This window comes from Lemur catta, chromosome 2 (assembly GCF_020740605.2).
Source record: "Lemur catta isolate mLemCat1 chromosome 2, mLemCat1.pri, whole genome shotgun sequence".
NCBI lineage: Eukaryota > Metazoa > Chordata > Mammalia > Primates > Lemuridae > Lemur > Lemur catta.
In genome coordinates, this window is record NC_059129.1 from 45,350,468 (window position 1) to 45,374,936 (window position 24,469).

Here is a 24,469-nt window from a genome sequence, read left to right on the forward strand (position 1 = left end):
AGAGGCAATACATAAACACATCCTATCCATGGTATTTCCACTTTAACAGCAGTGGACATCAACTTACTATGACCAAATATAATTATAGTGCACATAATAGTACCTGATGGCTAAAACAGCAACAGCTGAAATTTTTTAATTTATAAAAATAGAAATATAAATTATGTTCCTTATATAAGAATTCATATAACAAACCTCATTAATAACTTAGGACTCAGAAAAAGTTTCTCTCTTCTGAAAAACTGATATGGTTTCTTTATCAGACAATAACCATAAAACCCATCCTGTTTCCTTTTTTCCTCTTTCTTGCCAGGAAGCTCAGAGCTAAATTTAATGTTCAAACACAAAAACTATCTTGCCTCAGATTATTGGTATAAAAATTTCTTCCCACTCCCTCATCCTCCTCATTATTTCTCAAGTGATTTATACTCATTTTCTAACTGTGTTTTTAATGTTCCTGTCCTTTTTTGTTTTAATTACAAACTATCAAATCATTTTCAATAGATTAATATTATATAAAGAAACTTAATGACTTAAATTTATATGTTCACATCACCGTATAACTTGCTTATGTAAAATGGGGGTTCTAAAATGTATTTTCCTCTTTTAAAGTTATTTCACATAATTCATGATTCACTTTTAGAAAAACCAATGACAATTTTTTAAAATAAAAGAATGAAAAAGTGACACAAGAATCAAAACTTAAATTACTAAATTAGAGGCACTCAATTAGGAAGATTAGAAATTTTTAAATGTTTTAAATCTACTCATAAAATTGGTCTGGCAAAGCTAGATAATTGTGATAAAAATTAACTCACAGAAGATGTATTAAATTCTCATGTACTGATTATCAGCATCCTTAGCTGCAAAATAGATAATAGTTACAAAAATGGTAAAATAGTCTAAAAATCTAAGAAAAAAGGGAAAAACTCAGCCATACTTGTTTAGAAATTATAAACACACACATACACATGAAAACGTTTAGTATTATGGTAGTACCAAAATGTTTGTTAAATGGAGATAAAAATGAAGTATCAATTAAGTGAACAAAAACAGTATGGAGATGAAAAGAAACTACAATCCAAGCTGACACATCTAGCCAACAAAAATATACAAATATTTTTATATACAAATATATAAATGAAAACATCATGAATTGAACAAAAAATCTAGACTATAATCATATTAAAAATTGAAAAAAATGAATATATTTTATAACAGAGACAAAAGCCTATAAGAATGCATAACATAGTATTAAAGCTCCTCACAAGCTTCAGGAGACACAAATAAAAACTAGAAAATGATAATAAATGACAGGAACAAGGTTGTCAAATAATACATATAAAATGAAAGTGACAAAAATCAACTGTCCCTTTCTCTCCCTCAAGGTATGAGAATTGTGGGGTTAATACCTAAAGAAGTTAAATCATAAAAAGCTTAATATTCTAATAATGAAGTTAACAAAATTTATTACTACATAAATTCAGAAGGACAGTAATCAACCATAAATACCCAGTTTAATATTTTTTTCCTCAAACAACAATAAAATAATTTAACATAAGAAAACACATTAAAAATAGAAACAGAAGTTCCAAAACATTACATCAAGGGGTTTAGAGAAATCTACACACACATACACACACTCACACACACACATACACACACACACACACACACATATAAATTCAGCCCTCAAAACAAAACCCCCAAATCTAATTTTGAAGCATTTCTCTTCCCTCTTAATAGTATAATTAGAAGATAAAATATGTTATAAAGGGTAATCATCCAAATACAAAACAAGTCACAGATCAGAAGAGGGGGGAAAAATCCCCTTCTCCCTTCAGAAAAATGAAGACAGGAAAAAGAAACCAAACCATGAGAAATATAAATAAGTGATCTGATACAAGGCATTGAGGATATGGAAAAAAATTTTTATATAGACATGAGCGGATTATACAACCTCACAGTGTTTAAAAATGATTTAAAAAATTAGTATTTCAGTACAAATGAATCTAATCCAAAAGCCTGTTTTGGAGGGAATGTGGCAGAATTTGCAGAGGTCTAGGGCATCTTCATGGTACTCAGGCCACTCTTTCCTTCTTTAATCATGGGGAAGAATACAGAACATGAAAAGATTACTGGCTGCAAAATAACTGCATGATGAAATTATGCTTATAAAGTGACTCAAAAGTATTTCCACACTATGCAAATTTTCAAAATGCAGAGAGGACATCTTGCCACATAAAAACAATACATTTCAAGGGAATAAAAGGAAGGGATATGATAGTGAATTGGTAATTGGGAACTAACATTTATACATGAGAAAAATTACCTACTCTGTAAAAAGGGAAAGGAAAATTTATTCAACTAGTGTAGCCAGACACTAAGCTTAGGACTTTATATATATTCTATCACATTGTATCTACATAGGAAAGTGAAGAAAATGCTTAAAGAAATTTCTCACCTTATGTGTGGCATATATTAAAATGTAAGAGACCGAAGACAGTTGGCATAAGCTCAGAGACTACCACTGCAATAGCAGAAGTGCAGGGCCAGGGACGGGGAGGTAAAGGCACAATGGTTCCCGACTTTTCATGCTAATAGGAGTATCCCATCCATAGCTCTGTAAAAGAACCTGTGTTCCATCATGATAGAAACAAAAACTCCACATTTTGGAGAATACTATTTATGTTCATAACACTATTATATTTATAATTTACAACTCCAGAAATGAAAGAAAGAAACCTTTTTCTTCTCAAAGCAGATTTTATAGTATTGGTTTTAAGCATTATTTTAAGAAAAATGATGTTCACCCAAGAAATGTAATCACGGGCTTCTCATTAATAAGGATGAATTATTATCATATTATTCCTGGTAGTAAATTTTTTTGTATTGGTGTTTAACAGCAATAGCAGAAAAATTATTGATAGTACTATAACAATTCCTACCCAGATGGCTGAGAATCATACCAAGATGACAGTAAAAAACAGCCCTATTTTAGCCCTGAAAGGTGCAGACCTGCTCATTAATTAGCCGTGGATCTTGTTGTGCATATGACTTTACTTCCTCTGCACCTCAATTTCCTCATCTGTAAAACAAGATGGCCAGACTAGGGGATATTCCCCTTGCTTCTTCCCTTTCTCCCTTTCCCTGGTCCTTTCTACTTTATGGCTTTGTGATTTAGGATCCAGACCGGAGTTTTGAGGCTACAAACAAAAACAGTAGCAGAAACCCACTAAATTTTGGAGAAAAGGAATAAGAATTATGTAAACAACCAGAATACAGAGAAAAAGAGAAAGTTAGCCAAACATGTTTACAAAAGGAAATGGACAAATTAAAGAGGTATGATGGTTCACAAGAGAACATCATGAGCTTCACTGTCAAAATTAGTTTGAATAGAGAAGTTTCAGTTATTTTGAAATCAAGAAAGATAGGGAGAAATGCTAGAGATGCAGACTTAGAAATATAATCTTTAACATGCAAGAGCCCTTGATGAATAACCCAAGAAATCTTCTCAAGTTCCCTCGGTATATGTGGAAGAGATGTCATACTCCCTGACTTAACTCTGCCCCAATATAATCATCCACTATTTTCCAACCCGTTATCCCTCTAGCCAATTTGGCTTTATCATTTCAAACAAACCTAGAATACCTCCCATTCATTATCATTCAAAGTTCTCTCTGAAATGCATTCTCCCTTCTCTCAACTTATTAATAATAATTTGCTAAGTTCTAACAGTGCTTAAGGAACCATTCCAAGTGTTTCACACGTATTAACTCATTTAATTCTCTCAACAATCCCAGGAGGGAGGTTAAGTAGCAGAGCTAGGATTTAAACACAGGCAGTCTGCCTCCAAGGAGCCTGTCAACTTGCCAACTAGTCCTTCAAAGCTCAGGTCAAGTCTGTCACCTTCCTGAAGTTCTCATCTTAGCAATTATTCCTGCCTCTTGAGCCCTTAAGTAAACCACTCATTTGCCACTTACCATGGTTTCTAGGTCATTATTTATCTTTTGTGCATATGTTTTATCTTTTCTGAGAACAGGATCGTATCCTATTTATTTTATAACATTACTTAAAACCTAACTAGAACTTAATAATTATCTGCAGCACAGCAGTACTTATTAATGAAACTGTAATAGTATTTAGTATTTATTGAAGACATGTATCAGGCGCTGACCTAAGTGCTCTACATGTATTGTCCCATTTAATCCTCACAACAACCTTGAGGTAGGTATTAATCTTGTCCCTCGCCCCATATTATAGATGAGGAAACTGAGGCTTAAGAGAAACCAAATATCTCCTCCAATATTACAAGGTGGTAGTGGTAAGATTAAGTCTTACTTAAGAGTTTATTACACCATACTCTTAATCCCCAGCCTACCACAAAACACCTTGAAGGAAGAATCAGTCCTAATAATTCCATTCAACTTGCACTTACTGAACGCTGAGGATTCAGAATGCTGACAAACACTTGCATTAGTGAACACTGAGGATTCAGAATTAGAGGTAAAGCTGCTGCCTTAAAGAAACTCACAGTCCATTAAGACTTCAGAACCAAACATATCACAGACTCATCATGATCATAACTTAAGACCTTAACTTATATTTTAGGGGTAAAATCAAAATAATCCTCGGGAATTCTCTTCCACACCATTCCTTCTCCCTGCAGGCTAGCCCACTCCCTTTTACCCTAGGATTCATCTCTCTAGTTGCTGTATTATAGAGTAGATGGGTCCCATTAATCCTAATAATTACTGGGATATCTGAATTTAAATCAGTGATAGCTTGGACTCAAGTGTCCATCTGATGAATTCCAGGCCCATAATGAAATATGGTAATGAAGGACAGCTGGAAAAAGCAGCAGCAAGAAGCAGCAGAGAAAGGAGATTAGAAAGTCACACCATAAAACAAAGATAAAATGAAAAAGCAAGAAAGTAGATACAAATAGAAGGTGAAAATAAGGGTCCAGAAAAAATTCAGTAGAGAGATATAGATAAATCCAACTCATTTTACAAATGCTGACTCCTTTAATCATTTCTTTTCCTAACCTCTAACGGAAACAGGAAAATATGTATATGAAATAGCCACTGGAAAATCATTAACTAGGAACAGCAAATAAATTAGGAGTTTTTTCCTGAGAAACCACCCATCTTATAATTTCAGAGCTGCAAAGGGACCTTAAGACACTATCTAATCCAACCCACTCGTTTTATAGAGTAAAACATACCCAATATTATACAGCTACTTAGCAGCAACACTTGTGAATCTCATTTCAGTGTCTATTCCTACCTCACCAGGCTTCCTAGAGATGGTATATTTTTCTGCTCTTTTTTCCACCCTTAATAATCATTAAGTCTATTTCTGCATAAGCATTTGGGAATCCCTGTATATTCTGTAGTTCCCTTAGAAGAAAATAATCAGATATTCTGAGTTATCTAGGGCAATATAGGATTCCATTCTCTTATCCCCAAAGTCAGTAATCTTAAATTGGGTCTTGGTTCCCATCAGGAGGAAATTCTAACATTTCCCAGAAAAGCAGAAAGAAAAAGATCTCTATAAGCTGAAACAAACAAGCCAAGTTGGTAAACAACCCCCTATCTGGAAAGGAATCGGGCCTGAGACCCCAGGAGGCTAGACACCCACTAGTGGGAAGTAGGATGGATATCATTGATTTTCTCCTTCCTATTTTATATCCTCCCAACTAACCTCAGGCTCTATCTTTCTGACAAACTTCAATTCCGGAAGCCTGTAAAGAGAAGGCAAAGTAATGAAATAGAACATCATGTCACTTTCAACAAAGGTGGATTTTTACCGGGAACTATCTTGGTCAGGAAGTATGGGCCAAGAGACAGGAGAAGAGACTTCAAGTGAACCCACAGACCTGTACTTTTGGCCATAAAAACCCTAGAAAGTCCTGAAAATGTGTTGTATACACTTACTTCAACATTTCCCCTACTACAAAGCACTTGCAGACTGGGCTGGCAGGAAGTCATCCTGGGCCTCATCTGTAGTCTAAGAAATTCTGCTGCTTAAACCCCTTGAAAAGCTGTGGGCCCTGCCAGCCACCATTCACCAGGTTACTTGAGCTGAGTGATTCAGCAACCGTCCATATCACCTTGGTTTAAATATAATTATTACCTAGGCCATAAAAATTATGCCTCTGCCTCTAAGGCTGACCGAAGCCTTCTCTAGAAGGGAAGAAATGTCCTCTTTTACTTCAGGAACATTGCTTAGTCTTAATATGTATAAAGTTTTTTACAGGTTAAGAATAACTTCCTCCTTTAATATGTTAACCAAATTAGGACAAGTATAATAGAAATGAAAGGGACAAAAAGATAAAGACACATTATAAAGTTAGAAACAAAAGGATTTAGTGACTCACTAAGCTTAAGAAGTAAAGGAAGAGTCAAAAATGACCCATAAGAACAATGGAGTCATTAATGGCTAAAGAGGGAAGTCAGGAAGAGCAGCATTTAGGCTGGGAGGTGGGGGAGGGGAGTGGGGAAGTGTTGGTATACAGATGCTACAAAGATGGTATTAATATTTAAATAAATTTCAAGACATAGGTTAAATTTTAGACCTCAAGTTTAGATAATGATGTAGATTTGGGGCCTAAAAGGAGTGACAGTTAAAGCACTGCAATGGTTGAGTTTTTAGAGAGGAAAAAAGGCAACAGAAGAATACTGAGACAACTGCATTCCTCCGATACTACACTAACCTAACTTTCCAGATGAATAAGTACCTTATTCTACAAATATAGAGTATTTGAACTAACTTATTCTAATGAAAAGCTTAAAAATTAATATTTCTTTTTCTTTTCCAGGCTATGAATTGACAAAAAGAAAATAAAGATAAAATAGTTTCATAATTACCATTTGTCCCAAGTCAATTCTCTGAGCTAAAACACACTGCTTTTTAAGTTTCTGTTTATAAAAAAACTTTTGAAAAAAAGAAAACAGAAAAATCTGGTACACCAATATTACCACTATTTTACAACATTTGTGAGAATTCAATAGTTTAAAAATCACACTAACCAAAATGTCAATAATTAATGAATCTGGGGAATGGGTACATGGCTGTCTCATTAATAAATCTGGAAAGCAGGGACATGGAGGTTCATTACACTATTTTCTCCAGTTCTATGTGTGAAACTTTCAAGATAAAAAGTCTAAAAGGCTACCTACAAGTATTTTAAAATTCTATCTTTATTTAAGGCTGACAATTCACAACAAAATTCTAGCAGACAAGTATTAACACATTTGATATGTTTTCTTCATTCTTTTTTTTTTTTTTTTACAGAGTCTCACTCTGTTGCCCAGGTTAGAGTGCCGTGGCGTCAGCCTAGCTCACAGCAACCTCAAACTCCTGGGCTCAGGCGATCCTCCTGCCTCAGCCTCCTGGGTAGCTGGGACTGCAGGCATGAGCCACCATGCCCGGCTAATTTTTTCTACATATTTTTAGTAGTCTGGACAATTTCTTGCTATTTTTTTTAGTAGAGATGGAGTCTCACTCTTGCTCTGGCTGGTTTCAAACTCCTGACCTCAAGCAGTCCTCCCGCCTCAGCCTCCCAGAGTGTTAGGATTACAGACGTCAGCCACCTTGCCTGGTCTGTTTTCTTCATTCTTGACAGACCAATGAAATCCATAATGAAATAGACTGTAAAGGGGAGAAAAGCCTAGTATGTCCTTTCAGTGAAACATGAACATGTTCATTAAATGAAAAAAGTTAGTACTTTTATTTGCATTCACTGGTATTAGACATCTGTCATTCTTCTCTTCAATGAAATTATGTTTTTGTTGAAAAATATATAGGCCATATAAATGTATGGTTTTGTTTAGTAAAAGCAAAATAAATGTTTATCTTGAATATCAATGATTAATTTGTGGTTTTTTGTTTGTTTTTTGAGAAATGGTCTTGCTCCGTTGCCCAGGCCTAGAATGTAGTGGCACAATCATAGCTCACTGCAACCTCCAATTCCTGGGCTCAAGCGATCCTCTTGCCTCAGCCTCCCAAGTAGGTAGCTCTACAAGCACAAGTCAGTATACTCAGAAAATTTTTCTATTTTTTTTTTTTTTGTAGAGACAGGGTCTTGCTATATTCAAGAATAGTCTTGAATTCCCGGCCTCAAGTGATCCTCCCACCTGGGCCTCCCAAAGGGCTTGGATTACAGGAGTGAGCCACTGCTGGCCTCTCAATGATTAATTTGTTGCAACATCTGATTAGCCTTCCAATTACTTCAAACATCTTTCACTGTACTAAATAAATAAACCACTTTCTGACATATATGAAGAAGAAGATTTAAAAAAAATGAACTAATATCCATTAATTATACCTAATCCTAAATTGTTAACAATACATATTAAAAATTATATAAAATAATAAGTAGAGGGGAAAAGTTGAATTTTTTTAAACAATTATCATTGTTTAAGCTATGATCTAAATAGATTTAATTTAAATCAAATCACACTATGGAGGCTATAGGAACACCAAAACTAGCAGACAGTGACAGATTCACTTTAGATTACCACTTACCGATGATCAAGAATAGTTTACATGTTAACAAGAACCAAACTTTCCTCTCTATGATAAACAGCACCACCCAAAAACAAAAACCTGATTTGTTTCCCTCTTCTTCTGTCTGGTAAGTCCCAGGATGGTAAAAACTATACATGTCTGTGCAAAACCTAGCACACTGTAGGTGTGCAACTCTTAACCGGAATAATCACCACCTTCAATTCCCAGAAAGCTATTGCTAGGTTTCAGTCTCATTCCCTAGGTGACATGCACAGGATAACAAAACAGCATTTCCTTGCTGGTAGTTCTACCTTGAATCATTTTCAGGTTCCTGTTTCTTCTAACAGAAATATGCTGTCATGAAACTTATGTATGTGGAAACAAATGACAGTCAACGATTCTCTTTTTCTGCATCATTGTCAAACCATTGGTTAATTCCTAATTGAGGTATTTCACTTTCTTCAGATAACAAGATCATTCTCACTTTAAACAAATTTAGCTTTTTTCCTTTATTAAAGTAAAATTTACATGCTGTAAAATACACAGATCTTAAGTATTCAATAAGTTTGAACAAATGTATAGAACAATTGGTAAGTCTGCATAGAGGTATATGGAAGTTCCTTGTACTAGTCTTGTAAATTTTCTGTAAGTTAAAAATTATATGAAAATAGGCCGGGCGCGGTGGCTCACGCTTGTAATCCTAGCCCTCTGGAAGGCCGAGGCGGGTGGATCACTGGAGGTCAGGAGTTCGAGACCAGCCTGAGCGAGACCCCGTCTCCACTAAAAAAACAGAAATAAATTATCTGGAAAACTGAAAAAATATGTATAGAAAAAATTAGCTGGGCATGGTGGCACATGCCTGTAGTCCCAGCTACTCGGGAGGCTGAGGCAGTAGGATCGCTTAAGCCCAGGAGTATGAAGTTGCTGTGAGCTAGGCTGACGCCATGGCACTCACTCTAGCCCGGGCAACAAAGTGAGACTCTATCTAAAAAAAAAAAAAGAAAAAAAAAATTATATGAAAATAAAGTTACCTGAAAAGTGTATAATTGAATTACTATTCCCCAGTTCAAGCTACAGAATATTCCATCACTCCAGAAAGTTCCCTTGTGCCCCCTTCCAGTCAACTGCAGTCCCTACCCAGAGGTAACTACTGTCCTGATTTCTATCACCATACCTTAAAGTTTTGCCTGTTCTTGTATTTTTCATAAATGGCATGATATAGTACATACTCATCTGTGTCTGATTTCTCTTGCTCCAAACCATATTTCTGAGCTCATCTATGTCGTCATGTGAAAGTTTTTCCTACTGTGAAAAAAAACCATGAACATTCTGTACTAGACTTTTTGTGGACATATAGTTTATTCCTCTTGGTGCAATAGTATTTCACTGGGAAAAAAAATAGTTTCACATATAAATAAGCCTGGGAAATAAGGCAGTATAGACAGATACGGTTATATACATACATACATACATAGCAACTATATATACAGTTATATAAAAATAGGTATTTGATATTTTTATATATACGGATATTTGTATGTATATATGTTCACACATGTATGAGCTTGAATAATTCTGATAAGTCTACTTAGGGCCAATAAAAATACTTTTAAAAAACTTATAAAAGTTCATAGTGAAAATAAATCTAAAATGGGAAAGATGATCATCCCAATTTTTCTTAGCAAGTTTATGTTGTAACCTAAGAATAATTCAAAAGAAACACAAATTTCTCTCCATGTAAATTACCATTATGCTTCAATGAAACACCTTTTTATAACAAATATCTCCTACCAAACGAGAATTTCAGAACATTAAATGTAACCATCTACTATATAATTTTTTGTGCTAGCAACAAAACCTAAAATATATATTAAGATTATAAGACTATTTTATTGTCTTGCTTTTTTAAAAAAAAGTTAAATATGAAAATAATTTCATTGGTTAATATTTAACATGGGTAAAGAACATTCCATGCTCACTCAGAATATATTCTGATAAAGACTCAATCTCTAGGATGTTTCCTCCATTCCAAAATGTAACTTACTGCAGCATTAAGTCTATGATTGAGATATGGTGACTTTCAAATTCCACTGTGTAACATTCAGCTGACAATAGAGGAGGTACTTTAATTTCCAGAGATAGGAACATTAAGAAACCACACATAAATCTGATTTTTGAAGAGATCAATTTGAAATTTGCAACCCTGCTTTTGATAATCAGATGACCACTGTCATTTAGCATTATCTATAAATTGCCAAGATTGAAGCAGAATGCTCCAAATGATTCTGGAAATTTACCATTGCCCACTTAGGAAGGGTTTGCAACTACAAATGGGAAAAAAACAACCCTCCTCTAGTCTTGATCTTTCTTCCTCTTCTAATCCTCCTTCCAAAAAAATGTGCAGTTTCAAAAACATACAATTCAAATGTACTACATTTTTAATCTTAAAAAACATTCTTAACATTTGGATGTTCCCTTACCTTCACCGACATGAGACTGTTTACTTAAACACCCACTATTTCACTCTGAAAATACATCATTTTCATTTTTCTAATAATTGTACCTTTTTCTAAAAGAAAAACAGCCTTGATTAAGCCTGGATTTTGATTATAAAAATGACTGGAACTCTAAACAGTTACAATCACCAACTTCAATATCTTTTGCCAGACTGTTTTTAAGAACTAAAATAAAATTTTATTCTTATTTTTAAAACATTTTGCTTCCAGACCAAGGGTAAAAAACAAGTACACCAAACGTATAAACCCCACACTCCCTCTGGTGGTCCTTTACTCTCATTAACCAAAAGTTTTCCAAAAGACTAGAAGTAAATACTAAATTAAGCATAAAATGTAGGTCAGTTCTCATAATAAACTACTCTAAGAGGTGCAAATTATTTTGAGTAATGGAATTTGAGTGTTCTAAATATTGCTAAAATATCCTTGTTAATCTGTTAGCTACAACCTGTTGGTAAATATAGCCCTACTATAAATTATTTTAACCTGTCTCATTTGGCAGAAATGTCTTTTACACATAAACACCTTATTTAAAAATTAAATCACTTAAGTGGTTATTTTTTAAGTCAATAGTCATGTAATTTACATACCATCATCCACCCAGTCTCTGATGAGTATAGACTTAATTTTCTTTACACTTCTGGGGAAACAACGTAAGAATTTTAAAATGTACTAAAATGTAGCGTAGAAAAGTTCGGAAATATAAAAAATACTAAAAGAACAAAATCTAATTACTAACCAGCTAGATTAGAAAGTTCACACAGTTTCAAAATTATAAAATGTAGATATTTAATTGTTCAGCATAAATTTATTACAGAATTGAGTGTGCCAAAAAATGCACAATACAGATTCTTCTTTAGGAATTGTGAAGCATTACATTAAAGGCCTATAGAGGATATTCTTAATGCCAGGTACAATATACATATTACAATTAAAGCAGTAATGTTTACAACAGTGTCATTTGATCTCTCCTCGAATTTAGCTGTTTTAATACGTCTTTGGGTTTTGTACCTTTATTCATTTAAAAATATTTACCACCACCACCATCCCTACATTCAAAAGGTCCCATACCTGAGGGTAAATGACTTAAAAACACTCCCAATGTTTATTGTGTAGTGTGAGAATTCAGCCTATGCTTAATTTTGAAACTGAAATGTGGTTGATAATTTTATGATATGATCTACCACAAGTTAAAGTACATAAAAACCAGTAATTAAAATATCTAAAAACTGAAGTTTAAAATGGGCTTTTGTGTACATAAATTTACACAAAAATATAACTTTATGATATGTGGCATGCTTACTCATCATCAAAAGATAAGGATCATAAACTCCCTAATTACAAATAGTAGTAGTTAATATATTCCTGTACGCTAAAGAGCAATTATATAAATGATCTAAAACAATGAAAGCCCCAGACTTATAAGATTCCTTACAACTATTTATATAGAATAAACCCACTCTACATGACGATGAGTCATTGTTCAACCAATGTACCCTCTCACTAAGCATCAAAAAGCCAACTCAGCTTTTAACAGCAATTAACTTCTACAGCTATACAAAGAGGATGTTCTTTCTTCCCTGGACTAATTCATTCTAAGATGAGAAGCCCTTAGAAAACTAAACTAAACCCAAAATACACATTCTTTTCCAAACCAAGAATAAACAGATAATTGAAGATTTAATCAGTTGCCTAATTCAATATTTTTAAATTTTTCATGTTAAACTGATCAAAATTATGTCTAAAAAAAATTCACCCCAAAGTTCAGTAACTAAAAAATGAAACATTTGTAAACATACTTGTTTTGTTAAATGTTGGAAAGAGAAAGGCCTCATAACACAAGCTTGTTGTTTTAGAGAAATAAAATAATTTTTAAGGTCATCTTTGATTTAAAGAAAAATCTCAAATAGTCACAACTACTCGTTCAAGAGTTCACCTTTCAACGGTGAACTCTTATTAGCTATTAGCTAACTTTAATTAGCAAAATAAATAAAATAACCATTCAATGAGCCACTAGTAATTAGCATAATTAAGTCAAAATGAGCAACTATGTTCTTAAGTTAAACTTACATCTCTGAAGTATAAATCATATCCAATACAGATATCAAACAACAACTCAGAAGAAAAAAATTTAGTACACTAAATCAAATGTTTCTCACAAATGATGTGTTATTAATAACTTTCATCTTTAAAATGTATTTTAAAAATATAGAATCCCTATATCTTTCTATAGAGTCCCTAAATTGGTCAGGGCCATAATTGTAGATTGTTAAGCAGAGGTAAGCTGGGAGAGAGACAAACAGAAAATGGTAAATGAAAGTAGACAGAATAAAAATTTCCCACCAGAATAAGAGTATCTGCAAGTCAATCCTTGATTTTTAATCCAAGCAGCTACTATAATTCTGCAAAAACCCGTATGAGGGGAGGGGGACAGAACTCCCAGACTATTAAAAATACTTAACCAAAGTATGGTTTAACTTTTCCCTTGGCCACAATCTAACAAAATGGTAAAACAATGAAAATAAACACTCCTGTCTACCCTCAGAGAGGCGAAGAAAGCTCCCATTCAATGCTAAGCCTTATTCCACTGGAAAACATACTCCTGAAAAGTAAATCCAAAACCACCAGCTCAAACTGCTTCATGCAGAATTTACTGAATGGCGGCCAAACGCTGTACACACTGTCCTGAACCACACTGAAGGATATCTAGAGTTCTGCATTCTCCACTTACAACTTGTACCTTGCCATGCTTTTGCCAGCACTGCAGAAAATGATTTTGGCAATGAGACTAAAATGTTCCTCCTGGTTCGTTAATTGAAAAAGGGCGATCTACACCCTGACCCTCCAATTTTTTTTTTTTTTTAGCAATATTGGTTTTTGACTCATATATTGTCGCCAGCACACCTTTTTAGACGATCAGTAAAGCAGCAGCTGTTTTAACGTCCCAAGACTAAACTGGGAACCCTAAAACAACTTTCGGCCGACTTTTATCTGGCACTGGAATAATTACAGAATGGCGCTGCACGGACGCCCTCAACAAGTGGCCGAGAGCGGCGATGCTGTTCCCAGTCCCAGGGCGGCAGGTGAAGGCGGGGAACGCCCATCCACACCCAGCAGGCGGCCACCCCGAGCGAGGCGGGCAGCGGCCGGTGGCTCCGTTATCCTCGCCCTCCACCGGCCCGCCAGGTGAGCACGTCCGCCCCGCGCCCGCGGCGTCCCGGCGCTCGGCGCACCCCGGGACCGAGTTCTCCTGCCGCCCGGGCCCTGGGAAGCGAAGTTTCGCTCCCGCCCGCGGCAGTGCTGCTCACACGTCGCCCGGCTCTCCGAGAGTCCCGCCGCCTGCTCCGGGCGGCCGCGGTCCCCGAGCAGCCGGGCCTCAGGCGAGGCGGGGGCCGCGGACGAGAGCCCGAGCGGGACCTGTCACCCGGGCGGGAAACAAAAGCCGAGTGAGGACGAGCGGGCGCGACCGACCTCGCCTCCGCGAGGGGGAGCGCGGCGGGGGCGGGAGCGGCTCCCGCGGCCACCCGGCTCCGCGCCTCCCGCAGGGAGGACTAGCCCCGCGGCCCAGGCGGCGCGGCGAGAGGCTCCACAGAGGGTCTGGGGCCCCCGACGCGCCCACCGCTGGGCATCCGAGCCCCACGCGCCCCGACGCGCCGCTCCGGGGCAGAGGAGCCGCGTGAGGGGGCGGGGAGGCGGCGCGGCCACGGCGGGACCGGGAAGGAGGGAATTCGATTCCCGGGACACGCGGCCCGCCGCCCCATCCCTGTGGCCATGGCGCCGGTACCTGTCGCCGTGGGGCTCGCCGGCTCTGTCTCTCTCCGCCTAGCCCGCCCAGCAGGCCGCCCGCGCGCCGGACACCGCCGCCCAAGACTGGCAGCGCCCGTGTGCCGGCCCGAATCCCCCGGGCAGCGCCCGGCGCTGTCCCGCCCCCACCGGCCGCAGGACCCGCTTTCCATAGGGCCCCGGGGCTGTCAGTCCGCCCCCAAAAGGCGCGCGGGCTGTCGCTCTGCCTGTCCGGATTGGTGGCCGCGCGCCGTCCATGGAAATAAGGCCCCGCCCCCGTTCATTTGCTTCTCCGCCTCTCCACGCCTGCCCACGTGTCTGGCCCTTGCCCTTTGTGGGGGCCTTAGAAAAGAGATGGAGGAAGCTGAGCGACATCCCCTCACAACACCCCTTACCTCCAGAGAAACTAATACTTAAACAAGCTAGTTGACTTCACATCAGTATCGTCCCTCTGAAGGCTCTGCCCCTCTTGTCTGCCCACCAGGCCTGCCCTGAGGCTGCAGAGGGGCAGGCCGGGCTGTTTGTGCTGCTGGGTTAGCCCTAGGAAGCAACCCCGGGACGTCAGAGATGCCCAGTCGGGACTGCGGAAATCCCAGGACCAATTTAGCACATAGCACCTCCCTCTGGACACCCAGTGACTGTGAAGACCATGTTTTCCCATGGCTTTCTACCTTTCAAATATGAGAGCCCAGGCGATTAAGACAGGAAAGGGCCTTGAAAATGGCTGCGTTCTCCTTCAACCCCAAAGGGGACACTGCTGAGCGAATGCAACTTCAAGACGAGCCCCCCGCCTCCAACTAGATGGCCACCTTTGAGTCACTCCCACCTGGGAGCACCAGGGCCTTAGGGAACCTCTAGCTCAACCCTTTCATTTTTGAGGAAACAGAAACCTAAAATCCCATAGCTAGTTAACTGTGGGACATCATAGTTACCTGTGGAAACCTGGTGTCCCATAGCCAGATTGGAACCCATGTCTCGTGGCTGCAGATCTGCTCTCTTTGCACTGTATCATATTTAAGTATTTATGAAGAGCCTCTCCCACAAATCACCATGCTGCCTTCAAGAGGTGGTGTCTGCAGAAAAGACAAATAAAGCCAACACTGAAGGGCAGGGGCTCTGTCTCAGTCATTTGTCTATTCTCAGTGCCTAGAAGCCTCCCTTTTTACCAGCTGCCAGGGAGAGTCACTGAAACAATTTATTCATGCATTAATTCAGCAAGACAACATAGATCAAAACTACTCTGCATACTAATGCCAGTTGATTAAGCATCAACCATGCCTAATAACAGGAGGTATTAAGCACTATGCTATGTACAGGGTATACAGAGGTGAGAAGACATTGTCCCAGCCCTCAAAAGATTCAGCCTAGGAGACAGTAACATCCACATAATATGTCAGTTTTCCTCAAGTTATAGGGGTTGTGACAGATGTCTGCATAGGGAAGGCAGGGAAGGCTTCATTGAAGAGGTCACCTGGCAGTAGAGCTGAGTTTTAAAAGATGGAGTAGGTCAGACATAAGGGTGGATGAGGAAGGAAAGGGACTCCTGGGTGGGAGGCAGTAGCATGAGCACAAAGCATGCAGACCTGGAAAAGCCTAGTAATTGAGGGAACATCAGGGAGCAGTGTGGGCAAACTGCAGAGAGCTGTGTGGACAAGTCACATGCTCTGGGACCAGGCTCTTCCAGGAGGAAGACAGAAAGGCAGGGGAGGCTGCCAGGCTGTGTTGTAACACACCGCAGCAACAACAGGCCCTGTAGATACAGCTACAGGCTTTTTTTTTCCCTGCACCAGAGTCTGTGGGGAACAGTCAGTTCCACAGTTCCAATGGCAGCCTGGCTAGCCCCACTCACTCCCCCAGAAAACCACTCGAGTCACTACACTTGCCCTTCTTGGCATTTGGAAACGCATGTGCTTGCATTTTCCCCAAACATTGCTGCCCTTCAGAATTCAAAGATGATGTGGGCCAAGGCTGTGGACACCTGGGTGTGGGATGAGCAGCCCTTTCCTAACATACAGAACAGTTCCTTGCAGGGCCTGTCACCAAGGCTGGCTTCATGGGCGTGTAACCTAAGCAGCTACACAGGGCCCCACACTTACAAGGGCCCTGTGCTTGGTTTAATGCTCTGCTGTCCCTGTTTTAATAATTTTTCAATAAGGTGCCCTGCATTTTCGTTTTGCACTGGGCCCTGCAAATTATGTGACCCTGAGCATGCTTGTGGTACTGCTCAAACCACATCTCATTTTTAAAGCATGTGGCATTCACTAGGTTTGTTCACATGCATTTCATCACATTTTCTCACAATGGCAATGAGGGGTAGGTCCATTTTACTCTTTATCCTCATTTGTTGAAAACTGAAGTTTGGCAACTTTGTCCAGGTGGCGCAGCTAGGAAGGGGTGGAGCTTGTTCTGGAACCCAGACCACCCAAGCCCTTTTCCACCCACTGTGAAGCCACCTCCATCTCGGCTCCTGAGTCCTTTCACAGGCCGCTTTGTATGTTCCAGATATACTGTTTTAGGAGTCAGAGCACATGGTAGAGTGGACATCTGTCATTTCATGGCTTTCTATCACCTTTTGAATAGTTTTTCATCAGTTTTGAACAATTCTCAGCCAATATATGTTCAAATACTGTTTCTGTCTGTTTTCCTCTTTCTTTCTGGGGCTCCAAATGAAACACATTAGACCTTCTCACTTCATCCCTTTCTTCTATATTTTCTATCTTTTGTCCTTCCATGCTTTGCTCTAATAAAGTTTCTTCTTCTGGTTTTTTTTTTTTTTTTTTTTTTTGTAGTTCACTAATTCTGTTTTCAGCTTTAAAAAAATTCTCTTCTTGAACTCAACCATTGAGCTCCATTTGGTTATTCTATTTTTTAGTCCTAGAATTTGTATTTGGTTCTTTTTCAAATCTGCTATGCCACTTCTTATATCCCCTAGTGCTCTGCCATAATTCTCAAGGTTCTCTCTTCTCTCCTTAAACATGCTAAGTGCGGTTGTTTTATGATCTGTGTCTGAAAGTTCTAACCTGGAGTCCTGTGGGTCTGCTGCCATTGTCAGTTTTTACTCCTGGTTCTTCCTCATGTTTTATCTCCTCATGTACCTGGCTATGTTTTGGACATTGTATTTAAAAAGTTACTTGAGGTAACAATGATAATATCTTCCTCTGGAAGGATTTCCATTTGCTTCTGCCAGGCATCTAGGGACGCTAGCAGTCTGCGATCACCATTATCCAATTGCAGGACTCCAGACTTTCTGAGCCACCCAAATGATTTGAAGCTGGGCTACAGCCTATGGACGAGTTTGTTTATTTATGGTTCTTCCTTACTCTCTTTGGGGTTCCAGTCTAAGACTGGGCATTCTTTTAGTTATAGATTGCTCCATAGCAAACTATCCCAAAATTTAGTGGCTAAAAACAGATGTCAGCAGACTTTTTCTTAAAGGGCCAGATAATAAATATTTTAGATTTACATGCCATGCTATCTCTGTCACAACTCCTCAAGTCTGTCACTATAGCACAAAGCAGCCATAGGCAATGCATAAACAAATAGCATGGCTGTGTTCCAATAAAACTTTATTTACAAAGCAGGCAGCCTGTCGGGTGGAGGATGTCAACCTGATAAAGAGCATCTATGAAAAACCCACAGCTAACATCACACTTGACAGTGAAAGGCTCGATGCTTCCCCCAGGAAACAAGACAAAGACAAGATAAGGATGTCCACTCTAACAACTCCTATTTAACATTGTACTGGAGGTCTTATCCAGGGCAGTTAACCAAGAAATACAGATAAAAGGAATCCAGACTGGAAAGGAAGACACAAATTGTCTCTTCATAGATGCATGATCTTGTGTAGGCAAAATCCTAAGGAATCCACTGAAAACTATTAGAACTAATAAACAATCTCAGCAAGGATGCAGGATATAAGATCAATAAAAAATCAATTGTATTTCTATACATTTGCAATGAACAATCCAAAAATGAAATTCAGAAAACAATTCCTTTTATGATAGTATCAAAAAGAATAAAATACTTAGGAATACATTTAAGAAAAGAAGTGTAAAATTTATGCTCAGAAAACTACTAAACGTTGTTGAAAGAAATTAAAGAAGATCTAAATAATTGGGAAAACATCCTATGTTTGTGGATCAAAAAAACTAACATTGTTAAGATGGCAATATATCCAAATTGATCTTCTAATTCGATGCAATCCCCATCAGAATCCCAGATGACTTCCTTATAGAAATTGACAAGCCGATTCTAAAGTTCATATGGAATTGCAAGGGACCCAGAATAGTCAAAACAATCTTTAAAAAAATAAAAATTAAGAAAAACAAAGTAGGAAGACTGCAAAGCAGTAGTAATCAACACAGTGTGGTATTGGCACAAGGATAGACATATAGATTAATAGAATAGAATTGAGAGTCCAGAAATAATCTCATACATCTATGGTCAACTGATTTTTGACAAGGGTCCCAAGTGTTGGTGAAATTAGAATTCTCATGTATCGCTGGTAGGAATGTAAAATGATGTGGCCTCTGTGGAAAATAGTTTGGCAGTTCATAAAATGTTAAATATAGAATTACCATATGTTCCAGCAAATCCACTCCTAGACATTTACCTAAAAGAATTAAAAATGAAACTTGGGCTGGGCACAGTGGCTCAAGCCTGTAATCCCAGCACTTTAGGAGGCCGAGGCAAGAGAATCACTTGAGAGCAGGAGTTCCAGGCCAGCCTGGGCAACATAGTGAGACTCCATTTCTACAAAAAAATAAAAGAAAAGAAAAATTAGTCAAGTGTCGTGGTGCATGCCTGTAGTCTTAGCTACCTGAGAGGCTGAGGCAGGAGGATCTTTCGAGCCCAGGAATTTGAGGTTACAATGAGCTTTCACTGGGCCACTGCACTCCAGACTGGGTGAAAGAGCGGGACCCTGTCTCTAAAACAAAACAAAACAAAAATAACCAGGGACTTAAACAGATACTTGTATACCAATGTATACATCAGCATTATTCATAATAGCCAAAAGGTGGAAAAGAATCCAAATATCCACCACCTGATGAATGGCTAAACAAAATGTGTATCCACACAGTGGAACATTATTACATTTTTAGCCGTAACAAAGAATGAAGTACTAATAGATGCTACAACATGGATTAACCTTGAAAACATTATACTAAGTAAAAGGAGTCAGTCATGAAAGACCACATATTTAGATGATTACAGTCATATGAAATGTCCAGAACAAGAAGACAGGAAACAATAAGTAGATTAGCGAGTGCTTAGGGGTGGGGGTGGAGGGGAAGGGAGGAGATAGGAAGGTGATAAGTAAAGGACACAGAATTTCTTTTTGTGGTGATAAAAATGTTACAAAGTTGACTGTGGTGATGCTTGCACATATCTGTGAACATACTAAAAACCACTGAGTTGTACACTTTAAATGAATGACTTGTATGGTATGTGAATTATGTCTTAATAAAGCTGTTAATAAAAATAAAAGTACGGGTAATCAGCCATGGGCTATAGTTTGCTTCCTGGCTTAAAAAAACAACTATTATAGTTATTTGCTCATGATGCTGAAATTTGGACAGAATTCAGCGGGGACACCTGGTGTTCAGTCTATGTGGCATTGGTTGGAGCAGCCAGGGCTGAATGATCCACTTCCAAGGTAGCCTTACCCACATGGAAAACAGGTGATGGTGGCCAGAGCCCTCAGCTCTTCCCCACGTCTCTCCATGAGGCTAGGTTGGGTTTCTCACAACGTGGTGGTCTCAAGGTAGTTGAACTTCTGAACTAGGTCCCTGGTTTCTCCCAAAGGTCAAATATAGAAACTGCCAGGACTTCTTAAGGTTTAGGTCTATAACTGACAGCATCACTTCTACCACATTCTTTTCGTTAAAGCAGGTCACAACCCGGTCCAGGTTCAAGAGGAGGGAACTAACAGTGGTGTGAATACTCAGATACATGGTTGACTGGAGGCCACCAAAGCAACCATCTGTCACAGTCCACCCCCTGTCTCCTAGTGATTCACTTGATCTCACATGTGAAATACACTCACTGGCCTTTAAGACCCCCCAAATCTCACCCTATTGCTGCACCAGGTTGAGCTTAAAGTCCATACTTGCCTCATCTAAATCAGATCGAGGTATGAATGAGGCTTCTCAATCTGAAGACCTTTGAACTAAAGAGACAAGTTATCTGCTCCCCACACACAATGGTGAGGCAGGGAAAGGAAAATCCCAACAGACTTTCCCATTACAAAGGAAATGGCAGCTACAGGTCCATGGCAATTCTGAAATCCACTTGGACACAAATCCTTAGTTAGGTCCCAGTTCTCAGGGTAGCTGGACTTATTGCATAGCATTTGGCTTTCACCAGAGCCAAAATGTAGACACTGCCTTCTTAAGGCTTAAGCCAGAACTGGCAAAACATCACTTCCAGTATGTTCTATTGATTGAAGCAGGTCACAGGGGCAGCCCAGAGTCAAGGGGAGTACATAGGGCATGAGTACCGGTAGCCATGGCTCATTTGGGACATTCAAAGTAACAGGCTACCATGAGGGAGGTTTATCTGGGTCTCCAACCTCAGTAGGCCCTGAACTTTAATTTCGTACCCCTTAATCTCAAGAAGCTTTGAAAAGTACAGCTCAGCCTCTCCGATGGCTCATTTAGATTGGCACATGCTCTTGGGCAAAAGCAGCCCCAAGCCCCGAGCTCGCCTCCCTGGTAGGGTTGTCAGATTTAACAAATAAAAATACAGGACATCCAGTTAAATTTGAATTTCAAATAAGCAATAAATACTTTTTAGTATAAATGTGTCCCAAATATTGCATGAGCATACTTTGAATGTGAAGAAAGTATTTGCTGTTTATCTGAAATTCAAATTTAACTGAGACAAACAGTTAAAAAATTATTCATTGCTTATCTGAAATTCAGACAAGAATTTAACTGGGAGTACAGTATTTTATCTGGGAACTCTAACCTCTCTGGACTCCTAGAATTTCCTGTATCTTGATACAATAATTCCTATCTCGTTAGGTTTTTGATACTTTTGAGATTTAAATCCCTAACATTCATCAGATGTTGGGCAGGAGGGAGGGGAGAGAAGCAGATGGATATATTCACACCTAATGGGTGTGGTGTGCACTGTCTGGGGGATGGACATGCTTGTACCTCTGACTTGGGCAGTGCAAAGGCAATATATGTAACCAAAGTGTTTGTACCCTTGTAACATTCTGAAATTAAAATATAAATTTAAAAAAATCAACAGGAAGGCCGGGCTTGGTGGCTCACGCCTGTAATCCTAGCACTCTGGGAGGCCGAGGTGGGTGGATTGCTGAAGCTCAGGAGTTGGAGACCAGCCTGAGCAAGAGTGAGACCCCGTCTCTACTAAAAAAACAGAAAGAAATTATCTGGCCAACTAAAAATATATATAGAAAAAATTAGCCAGGCATGGTGGCGCATGCCTGTAGTCCCAGCTACTCGGGAGGCTGAGGCAGTAGGATCACTTAAGCCTAGGAGTTTGAGGTTGCTATGAGCTAGGCTGATGCCACGGCACTCACTCTAGCCTGGGCAACAGAGCAAGACTCTGTCTCAAAAAAAAAAAAAAATAAATAAATAAAACTAAAAAATAAATAAATAAATAAATAATCAACAGGAAAAAAAAGATTTAAATCCCAACACATAGAAATGATAAATACTCTTGGTGATGGATACCCTAAATACCCTGACTTGATCATTATACATTCTATGTATGTGACAAAATATCACACATACCCTATAAATATGTATTAATATAAATATTATGTATCAATAAAAAAGATTTAAAAATATTTATCTAGAAGATGTAGTTGTCTTTGACTAGAATATTGGTCCAAATTCTGAATGGCTTTTCTATACTTGGGGAAATTCCCTTTTTGCCTCTCAACCTAGAAGTCAGAACTCAAATTCCCAGCCTCCCTTGCAGCTAGAACATTGACATGTGACCTAGCTCTACCAATCACACACCCAAAGGAGACTTTAATTCCAAAGTGCACAGCAGGAGGCTTGGTGGTCACAGTGGCAACAGAGTTGGTTTCTCAGGGGTTGTAAAGTCAAGTTCCTGAGGCAGAATTTGGCATTGGTGCTGGAGGCAGGAGTGGCTGTGCTAACACTAAGTTATTGGCATCAGTGTTCAACAGTGGTGGTAGCTACCATTTTCTCTGCAGTGTGGCTTTAGGCATTGTCCCTGGAAGCTTCACCTGGAATCTGTTTCTCTTATCCCTCCTTGTGATTCTGTGGGTTACCTAATAAGCTGAAATAAGCCCCTTTCTGCTCAACCTGGTCAGATAGGATTCTGTTGTTTGCAACTAAGATCCACTAATGATACGCCTGAGTTCTGAGTTCTGATCTTTCACTAAATAGCTGTGCTAATTTGAGAAATCCCTCTCTGTACCTCAGTTTCTACCTCTGTGGCGTGTGTGTATGGGGAAGGGCCATCTGGAAAAGTCCTCCAGGCTCAAAGAGTCTAGAGCTCAAGGATGAGTGAGGGCCCAGAGAGGCCTGTTGGCTACTGTGGTTTCCCAAGTGACCACTACCAGATCTGAAGCTGCTTCTTCTTTTTCTTCCTAAGGTGCTCAACTCTAGGGTAACACCTGCTGCCTTCACTTGGTTGTACCATTCCTGACAATCCAGTGATTGCTCAAGAGGAAAGAATGATTTCCCATCCTTATTGCTCAAAAAACTAGGAACGTGTCTGGGTGGCTGGATTTAGCTCCTGAGACAACCTCCCAATTGCAGAAGCTGCTTTGAGATACCAAGATCATTGATAGCCTCAGGAGGAGGGTTGACAGCTTGTCAGCATGTTTTTAAGACTTACTTAAATATCATATATCAGTTATAGTTCTTTGTTTAGAAACTGTATATTTTTGTAGACTGAGGTACAAAAATATTTACTGTTTGCAATCCCAATAGCAATATGATTTTTTTTTTGCCTTGACAAACTGATTCTAAAACTCATTTGAAAAAATTAGCATGTAAAAATTGCTAGGAAAATTCTGAAAAAGAATAGCATTGTAGTTCTAGCAAATATCAAAACACAGTATAAAACTATCACTAAAACAGCTTGACTCTGGCATATAAAATATAAATATATTTTAATGAAATCATATAAATGAAATAATATAAAATATAGAAATAGTCCCTAGCACTTTGGGAGGCCAAAGAGGGAGGATCACTTGCGGTCAGGAGTTGGAGACCAGCCTGAGCAACAGCAAGACCCCGTCTCTACCAAAAATAGAAAAAATTAGCCAGGTGCATGCATGTAGCTCCAGCTACTCAGGAGGCTGAGGCAGGAGGATCACTGGAACCCAGTAGTTTGAGGCTGCAGTGAGCTATGATGATGTTACCGCACTTTATCCCAGGCAACAGAGCAAGACACTGTCTCAAAAACAAAAGAAAAAGAAATAGTCCTATCTATGAACACTTCAGAGCACTGGGGAAACGTTTAAATATATTTATATTTAATAAATAATGTTGGGAAAACTGATTAGCCATCTTGGGAGCAGAGGATTTGGGGAGCTAGATCCTCACCTCATTTCTTACAACAAAAATATTCCAGATGTATCAAAGATCTGAAGGTAAAAGAGGAAACTATAAAGATAATATAAGAAAACATGGGTGAGTTTACTTCTT

The 24,469-nt window shown here is 38.9% G+C and overlaps 1 protein-coding gene across 1 annotated transcript in view; it reads right to left on the reverse strand.

Annotated features, from left to right (window-relative positions):
- FKBP5 (FKBP prolyl isomerase 5) overlaps positions 1 to 14,920 on the reverse strand; it is a 98,512-nt gene extending 83,592 nt beyond the window's left edge. The window contains exon 1 of the mRNA XM_045543584.1: positions 14,812 to 14,920. The gene's annotated coding sequence lies outside the window, so the exon portion shown is untranslated. The remainder of the gene's footprint in view (positions 1 to 14,811) is intronic.
- Between the last annotated feature and the right edge of the window lie 9,549 nt (positions 14,921 to 24,469).